Raw genomic sequence first — 10098 nt, forward strand, 5'->3', positions numbered from 1 at the left:
TATTGGAGCCTGGCTGGCTGTAAAGCCATGTTTAATTCCTTTGGATAGGGGCTTCCAACCATCAGCATAGAGGCAAGTTAATTGGAATGTCAGCTGTGGCATGTCTGAGTTACATACTAAAGCTTGGCTGGCTATTAAGTCATGCCTAACCCTCAGATTGGAGCTTTAGACTAAGAGTACAAGATTCCTGGAATTCATACTAAAAATTTTGAAATCCTTATTTTCTTTTTTCTATATGTTTTTCGAAAATAATATACAAAAATCCAAAAAAATTTATAAAATCATAAAAATAAAAAATATTTTGTGTTTCTTGTTTGAGTCTTGAGTCAGATTTTAAGTTTAGTGTCAATTGCATGTTCATCTTGCATTTTTCGAAAAAATAATGCATTCATGGTGTTCTTCATGATCTTCAAGTTGTTCTTGGTAAATCTTCTTGTTTGATCTTGATGTTTTCTTATTTTGTGTCTTTTCTTGTTTTTCATATGCATTCTTGCATTCATGGTGTCTGAACATGAAAGATTTCTAAGTTTGGTGTCTTGCATGTTTTCTTTGCATATAAAATTTTCAAAAATATGTTCTTGATGTTCATCATGATCTTCAAAGTGTTCTTGGTGTTCATCTTGACATTCATTGTTTTGATCTAAAAATTTTCATGCATTGCATCATTTTCATGTTTTTCTCTCTCATCATTAAAAATTCATAAAAATCAAAAAAATATCTTCTCCTTTTTCTTCTCATAAATTCGAAAATTTGAGTTGACTTCTTCAAAACTTTTTAAAATCTAGTTGTTTCTTATGAGTCAAATCAAATTTTCAATTTAAAAATCTTATCTTTTTCAAAATCTTTTTCAAAATTCAAATCTTTTTCATTTTTCTTAGTTATTTTCGAAAATTTTTAAAATATTTTTCAAAAATCTTTTTCTTATCTTTATCACATAATTTTCGAAAATAACATCATCAATTAATGTTTTGATTCAAAAATTTCAAGTTTGTTACTTACTTGTTAAGAAAGATTCAAACTTTAAGTTCTAGAATCATATCTTGTGATTTCTTGTGAATCAAGTCATTAATTGTGATTTTAAGAATCAAATCTTTTTCAAAAACTAATTTCAATCATATCTTTTCAAAAATATCTTCTTATCTTATCTTTTTCAAAAATTTGATTTTAAAATATCTTTTCTAACTTCTTATCTTCTTATCTTTTCAAAAATTGATTTTCAAATTTGCTTCAACTAACTAACTAACTTTTTGTTTGTTTCTTATCTTTTTCAAAACTACCAAACTAACCCTCTCTCTCTAATTTTCGAAAATATCTTCCTCTTTTTCAAAAATTCTTTTTAATTAACTAATTGTTTCAATTTTTAATTTTAATTTGATTTTAATTTTCGAAAATTACTAACCTTTTTCAAAAAACTATTTTCGAAAATCACTAACCCTTTTTCAAAAATAATTTTCGAAAATCCTTCTCTCTCATCTCCTTCTATCTATTTATTCATCTACTAACATCTCTCCCCCACTCACCAAAAATCCGAACCCTCTCTCTCTGAGTTCAGATTTTCTCTTCTTCTTTTCTTCTACTCACATAAGGGAACCTTTATACTGTGGTAAAAAGGATCCCTATTATTATTATTTTTCTGTTCCTTCCTTTTTCATATGAGCAGGAGCAAGGACAAGAATATTCTTGTTGAAGCAGATCCAGAACCTGAAAGGACTCTGAAGAGGAAACTAAGAGAAGCTAAATTACAACAATCCAGCAAGCACCTTTCAGAAATTTTCGAACAAGAAGAGGAGATGGCAGCCAAAAATAATAATAATGCAAGGATGATGCTTGGTGATTTTACTGCACCTAATTCCAATTTACATGGAAGAAACATCTCCATTCCCACCATTGGAGCAAACAACTTTGAGCTGAAACCTCAATTAGTTTCTCTGATGCAGCAGAACTGCAAGTTTCATGGACTTCCATCTGAAGATCCCTTTCAGTTCTTAACTGAATTTTTGCAGATCTGTGATACTGTAAAGACTAATGGAGTAGATCCTGAAGTCTACAGGCTCATGCTTTTCCCTTTTGCTGTAAGAGATAGAGCTAGAGTGTGGTTGGACTCTCAACCCAAAGATAGCCTGAACTCTTGGGATAAGCTGGTCAAGGCTTTCTTAGCCAAGTTCTTTCCTCCTCAAAAGCTGAGTAAGCTTAGAGTGGATGTTCAAACCTTCAGACAGAAAGAAGGTGAATCCCTCTATGAAGCTTGGGAGAGATACAAGGAACTGACCAAAAAGTGTCCTTCTGACATGCTTTCAGAATGGACCATCCTGGATATATTCTACGATGGTCTGTCTGAATTAGCTAAAATGTCATTGGATACTTCTGCAGGTGGATCCATTCACCTAAAGAAAATGCCTGCAGAAGCTCAAGAACTTATTGACATGGTTGCTAATAACCAGTTTATGTACACTTCTGAGAGGAATCCTGTGAGTAATGGGACGCCTCAGAAGAAGGGAGTTCTTGAAATTGATACCCTGAATGCCATATTGGCTCAGAATAAAATATTGACTCAGCAAGTCAATATGATTTATCAGAGTCTGAATGGAATGCAAGCTGCATCCAACAATACTCAAGAGGCATCTTCTGAAGAAGAAGCTTATGATCCTGAGAACCCTGCAATAGCAGAGGTAAAGTACATGGGTGAACCATATGGAAACACCTATAACCCCTCATGGAGAAATCACCCAAATCTCTCATGGAAGGATCAAAAGCCTCAACAAGGCTTTAATAATGGTGGAAGAAACAGGTTTAGCAATAGCAAGCCTTTTCCATCATCCACTCAGCAACAGACAGAGAACTCTGAACAAAATACTTCTAATTTAGCAAACTTAGTTTCTGATCTATCTAAGGCCACTGTGAGTTTCATGAATGAAACAAGGTCCTCCATTAGAAATTTGGAAGCACAAGTGGGCCAGCTGAGTAAAAGGATCACTGAAACCTCTCCTAGTACTCTCCCAAGCAATACAGAAGAAAATCCAAAAGGAGAGTGCAAGGCCATTGATATAACCATCATGGCCGAATCCAAAGAGGAAGGGGAGGACGTGAATCCCAAGGAGGAAGACCTCCTGGGACGTCCAGTGATTAATAAGGAGTTTCATTCTGAGGAACCAAAGGAATCTGAGGCTCATCTAGAGACCATAGAGATTCCATTAAACCTCCTTATGCCATTCATGAGCTCTGATGAGTATTCCTCTTCTGAAGAGAATGAGGATGTTACTGAAGAGCAAGTTACCAAGTACCTTGGTGCAATCATGAAGCTGAATGCCAAATTATTTGGTATTGAGACTTGGGAAGATGAACCTCCCTTGTTCACTAATGAACTGAGTGATCTGGATCAACTAACATTGCCTCAGAAAAAACAAGATCCTGAAAAGTTCTTAATACCTTGTACCATAGGCACCATGACCTTTGAGAAGGCTCTATGTGACCTTGGGTCAGGGATAAACCTCATGCCCCGCTCTGTAATAGAGAAACTGGGAATCTATGGGGTGCAAGCTGCTAAAATCTCATTAGAGATGGCAGACAATTCAAGAAAACAGGCTTATGGACAAGTAGAGGACATGTTAGTAAAGGTTGAAGGCCTTTACATCCCTGCTGATTTCATAGTCCTGGATACTGGGAAGAATGATGATGAATCCATCATCCTTGGAAGACCCTTCCTAGCCACAGCAAGAGCTGTGATTGATGTTGACAGAGGCGAACTAGTCCTTCAATTGAATGAGGACTCCCTTGAGTTTACAACCCAAGGTTATCCTTCTGTAAACATGGAAAAGAGGCATAGTAAGCTTCTCTCAAAACAGAGTCAACCAGAGCCCCCACAGTAAAACTCTAAGTTTGGTGTTGGGAGGTCACAACCAAACTCTAAGTTTGGTGTTGAACTCCCATATCCAAACTCTAAGTTTGGTGCTGGGGAGTCTCAATAATGCTCTGAACATCTGTGAGGCTCCATAAGAGCCCACTGTCAAGCTATTGACATTAAAGAAGCGCTTGTTGGGAGGCAACCCAATTTTTATCTAATTTTTATTTTCATGGTTTTTCATGTTTTATTAGGTTCATGATCATGTGGAGTCACAAAATAAATATAAAAATTGAAAACGGAATCAAAAACAGCAGAAGAAAAATCACACCCTGGAGGAGGATCTCACTGGCGTTTAAACGCCAGTAAGGAGCATCTGTCTGCCGTTCAACGCCAGAACAGAGCATGTTTCTGGCGTTGAACGCCAGAAACAAGCAGCATCCTGGCGTTCAAACGCCAGAAATGCACAGTGAAGAAGAGCTGGCACTGAACGCCAGAAACAAGCATCTGGCTGGCGTTCAACGCCAGAAATATGCTGCATCTGGGCGTTGAACGCCCAGAATAAGCATCAATTTGGCATTTAAACGCCAGAATTGCATGCAAAGGCATTTTACATGCCTAATTGGTGCAGGGATGCAATTCATTGACACCTCAGAATCTGTGGACCCCACAGGATCCCCACCTACCACCACTCACTCTCTTCCCTCTTCTCAAATCCTCTCTTCCCAATAAACACTCTTCCCCAAAACTCTTCACCAATCACCTCAATCTCTCTTCCCTATCACCACTCCACCACTCACATCCATCCACTTTTCCCCATAAACCTACTTCATAAACTCCACCTACCTTCAAAATTCAAAATCACTTTCCCACCCAAAACCTACCCTTATGGCCGAACCTTACCCCCCTCCCTTCCCTATATATAGCCCTCCATTCTTCCTCATTTTCACACAACACAACCCTCTCTTCCCCTTCTTGGCCGAAACACATATCTCTCTCCCTCTCCTCCATTTCTTCTTCTTCTTCATCTATTCTTTTTTCTCTTGCTCGAGGGCGAGCAATATTCTAAGTTTGGTGTGGTAAAAGCATAAGCTTTTTTTTTTCCATTACCATTGATGGCACCTAAGATCGGAGAATCCTCTAGAAAAGGGAAAGGGAAGACAAAAGCTTCCACCTCCGAGTCATGGGAGATGGAAAGATTCATCTCCAAAGCTCATCAAGACTACTTCTATGATGTTGTGGCCAAGAAGAAGGTGATCCCCGAGGTCCCTTTCAAGCTCAAGAGAAATGAGTATCCGGAAATCCGACATGAGATCCATAGAAGAGGTTGGGAAGTTCTAACAAACCACATCCAACAAGTCGGCATTCTAATGGTTCAAGAGTTCTATGCCAATGCATGGATCGCTAGGAACCATGATCAAAGTAAGAACCCGAGTCCAAAGAATTATATTACAATGGTTCGGGGAAAATACTTAGATTTTAGTCTGGAAAATGTGAGGTTGGCGTTCAACTTGCCTATGATGCAAGGAGATGCACACCCCTACACTAGAAGGGTCAACTTTAATCAAAGGTTGGACCAAGTCCTCATGGACATATGTGTGGAAGGAGTTCAATGGAAGATTGACTCTAAAGGCAAGCCGATTCAACTAAGAAGACTGGACCTCAAGCCTGTGGCTAGAGGATGGTTGGAGTTCATCCAACGCTCCATCATCCCCACTAGCAACCGATCTGAAGTTACTGTGGATCGGGCCATCATGATCCATAGCATCATGATTGGAGAGGAAGTAGAAGTTCATGAAGTCATCTCCCTTGAACTCTACAAAATAGCCGAAAAGCCCTCTCCTGGGGTAAGACTAGCTTTTCGCCACCTCATTTGCCATCTATGCAACTCAGCTGGGATTGACATAGAAGGAGACATTCCCATTGAGGAAGAGAAGCCCATCACTAAGAAAAGGATGGAGCAAGCAAGAGAGCCCATTCATGGATCTCAAAAGATGCATGAAGCTCATCACCATGAGATCCCGGAGATGCCTCAAATGCATTTTCCTCCACAAAATTATTGGGAGCAAATCAACACCTCCCTAGGAGAATTAAGTTCCAACATGGGACAATTAAGGGTGGAACATCAAGAGCACTCCATCATCCTTCATGAAATTAGAGAAGATCAAAAAGCAATGAGGGAGGAGCAACAAAGACAAGGAAGAGACATAGAAGAGCTCAAGGACATCATTGGTTCCTCAAGAAGGAAATGCCACCATCACTAAGGTGGACTCATTCCTTGTTCTTACATTCTCTGTTTTTCATTTTCTATGTTAAGTGCTTATCTAAGTTTGTGTCTTATTACATGATCATTAGTATTTAGTAACTTTGTCTTAAAGTTATGAATGTCTTATGAATCCATCACCTCTCTTAAATGAAAAATGCTTTAATTCAAAAGAACAAGAAGTACATGAGTTTCGAATTTATCCTTGAACTTAGTTTAATTATGTTGATGTGGTGACAATGCTTCTTATTTTCTGAATGAATGCTTGAACAGTGCATATGTCTTTTGAAGTTGTTGTTTATGAATGTTAAATATGTTGGCTCTTGAAAGAATGATGACAAGGAGACATGTTATTTGATAATCTGAAAAATCATAAAAATGATTCTTGAAGCAAGAAAAAGTAGCAAAGAACAAAGCTTGCAGAAAAGAAAAAAAAATAGCGAAAAAAATTTAGAAAGAAAAAGAAAAAGCAAGCAGAAAAAGCCAAAAGCTCTTAAAACCAAAAGGCAAGAGCAAAAAGCCAGTAACCCTTAAAACCAAAAGGCAAGGGTAATAAAAAGGATCCCAAGGCTTTGAGCATCAGTGGATAGGAGGGCCTAAAGGAATAAAATCCTGGCCTAAACGGCTAAACCAAGCTGTCCCTAACCATGTGCTTGTGGCGTGAAGGTGTCAAGTGAAAACTTGAGACTGAGCGGTTAAAGTCAAGGTCTAAAGCAAAAGAAGAGTGTGCTTAAGAACCCTGGACACCTCTAATTGGGGACTTTAGCAAAGCTGAGTCACAATCTGAAAAGGTTCACCCAATTATGTGTCTGTGGCATTTATGTATCCAGTGGTAATACTGGAAAACAAAGTGCTTAGGGCCACGGCCAAGACTCATAAAGTAGCTGTGTTCAAGAATCATCATACTGAACTAGGAGAGTCAATAACACTATCTGAACTCTGAGTTCCTATAGATGCCAATCATTCTGAACCTCAATGGATAAAGTGAGATGCCAAAACTATTCAAGAGGCAAAAAGCTACAAGTCCCGCTCATCTGATTGGAGCTATGTTTCATTGATAGTTTGGAATTTATAGTATATTCTCTTCTTTTTATCCTATTTAATTCTCAGTTGCTTGGGACAAGCAACAATTTAAGTTTGGTGTTGTGATGAGCGGATAATTTATACGCTTTTTGGCATTATTTTTAGTATGTTTTTAGTAGAATCTAGTTACTTTTAGGGATGTTTCCATTAGTTTTTATGTTAAATTCACATTTCTGGACTTTACTATGAGTTTGTGTGTTTTTCTGTGATTTCAGGTATTTTCTGGCTGAAATTGAGGGACTTGAGCAAAAATCAGATTCAGAGGTAGAAGAAGGACTGCTGATGCTGTTGGATTCTGACCTCTCTGCACTCAAAGTGGATTTTCTGGAGCTACAGAACTCAAAATGGCGCGCTTCCAATTGCGTTGAAAAGTATACATCCAGGGCTTTCCAGCAATATATAATAGTCCATACTTTGACTGAGTTTATATGACGTAAAAGGGCGTTGAACTCCAGTTCTACGCTGCTGTCTGGAGTTAAACGCCAGAAACACGTCACCAACCAGAGTTGAACGCCAGAAATACGTTACAACCTGGCGTTCAACTCCAGAAAGAGCCTCTACATGTGTAACATTCAAGCTCAGCCCAAGCACACACCAAGTGGGCCTCGGAAGTGGATTTATGCATCAATTACTTCTGTAAACCCTAGTAACTAGTTCAGTATAAATAGGACTTTTTACTATTGTATTTTACATCTTTGGACGCCTGGTTCTTAGATCATGGGGGCTGGACTCTCGGCCATGCCTGGACCTTTCACTTATGTATTTTCAACGGTAGAGTTTCTACACTCCATAGATTAAGGTGTGGAGTTCTGCTGTTCCTCATGAATTAATGCAAAGTACTACTGTTTTTCTATTCAATTCAACTTATTCCGCTTCTAAGATATTCATTCGCACTTCAACATGAATGTGATGAACGTGACAATCATCATCATTCCCTATGAACGCATGCCTGACAACCACTTCCGTTCTACCTTAGATTGAATGAGTATCTCTTGGATCTCTTAATCAGAATCTTCGTGGTATAAGCTAGATTGATGGCGGCATTCATGAGAATCCGGAAAGTCTAAACCTTGTCTGTGGTATTCCGAGTAGGATTCTGGGATTGAATGACTGTGACGAACTTCAAACTCGCGAGTGCTGGGCGTAGTGACAGACGCAAAAGGAGGGTGAATCCTATTCCAGCATGATCGAGAACCTCAGATGATTAGCCGTGCTGTGACAGAGCATTTGGACCATTTTCACAAGAGGATAGGATGCAGCCATTGACCACGGTGATGCCTCCAGACGATTAGCCATGTAGTGACAGCGCATCGGACCATTTTCCAGAGAGGATTAAAAGTAGCCATTGACAATGGTGATGTCCTTACATAAAGCCAGCCATGGAAAGGAGTAGGACTGATTGGATGAAGACAGCAGGAAAGCAGAAGTTCAGATGGACGAATGCATCTCTATACCTTTATCTGAAATTCTCACCAATGATATACATAAGTATTTCTATCTTTATTTTCTGTCTATTTATTATTTAATTTCGAAAACTCCATAATCAATTATTATCCGCCTGACTGAGATTTACAAGATGACCATAGCTTGTTTCATACCAACAATCTCCGTGGGATCGACCCTTACTCACGTAAGGTTTATTACTTGGACGACCCAGTGCACTTGCTGGTTAGTTGTATCGAAGTTGTGAATGAAAAACAATTTATTAAGACGCGCGCACAGAGTTTTTTGGCGCCGTTGTCTGAGATCACAATTTTGTGCACCAAGTTTTTGAGTCACGCGTTCGCGTCAAGCACGCGCACGCATCATCTTGTAGAACTACAATCCACGCGTTCACTTCAGGCACGTGCACGCGTCACTGCAAATTTCTCCATTTCGCGCGCACGCGTGAGCCATGCGTGCGCGTTGATGCTCGTTGGTCATCTCCTTAGTTTCTTGTGTTCCTTCCATTTTTGCTTGCTTCCTCTTCATTCTCTAAGCCATTCCTGCCCTGTGAAGCCTGAAACACTTAACACACAGATCACGGCATCGAATGGTATAAAGGAGAATTAAAATACATAAATTAAAGATCTCTAGGAAGCAAGTTTTCAACCATAGAACTAAACTAGGAAGGAATTGTAAAATCATGCAAATCATATGAATAAGTGGACAAGGACTTGATAAAAACCACTCAATTAAACACAATATAAACTATAAAATAGTGGTTTATCAACCTCCCCACACTTAAACATTAGCATGTCCTCATGCTTAGCTTAAGGAGATGAAATAAATGAGTAGGGAAAAGTAAGACTCATGCAATGCAATACAACCTATGTATATGAATGCAACTATATGATTATGTCTACTTGATTAAAAGTAAATAAGTTCTTCAAGATAAACATAAATCAAATTCCACTAATTCAAATTATACAGTAAAAACAGGTAAACTTATAAGAAGACAGCTCATGAAAGCAGGGAACATAGAATCAAGCATTGAACCATCAGTGATAGTGTATATGCACTCTAGTCACTCTAGTGTATAGGGTAATCACTTCACTCTTCTCTAATCTTGCTTTCGAGATCTTGTTCTTCACCTAACCAATCAACAAGTATTTAATGTACCAATACAAACATCATGAGGTCTTTTCAAGGTTGTAATGGGGCTAAGGTAAGGGTGAGAGTATATATATGGCTAAGTGAGCTATAATTTGAATCTTTGAATAACCTAAGCTCTTACCTATACATACACTTTTTATCTTTTTAAATTCATGCCTAGCTACCCAAAAATTTCCACTTTTGCATTACATACTCATGCATCAACTTTTCTTTTAACTTGTATCACATATGCATTGATCTCTTCCTTAGCTTGACTTAGCATTAGGGTAATTTTGTCCCCTTATTTATTTACTTATTTATTGAATATTTTTGGATTTTT

The 10098-nt window shown here is 38.4% G+C and overlaps 1 non-coding gene across 1 annotated transcript; it reads right to left on the reverse strand.

Moving 5' to 3' along the window:
- Positions 1 to 2186: 2186 nt before the first annotated feature.
- On the reverse strand, positions 2187 to 2294 carry LOC112746389 (small nucleolar RNA R71). The gene has a single exon (XR_003174275.1). It is a non-coding gene; the product is annotated as a small nucleolar RNA R71 (small nucleolar RNA).
- Positions 2295 to 10098: the final 7804 nt, after the last annotated feature.

This window comes from Arachis hypogaea, chromosome 14 (assembly GCF_003086295.3).
Source record: "Arachis hypogaea cultivar Tifrunner chromosome 14, arahy.Tifrunner.gnm2.J5K5, whole genome shotgun sequence".
NCBI lineage: Eukaryota > Viridiplantae > Streptophyta > Magnoliopsida > Fabales > Fabaceae > Arachis > Arachis hypogaea.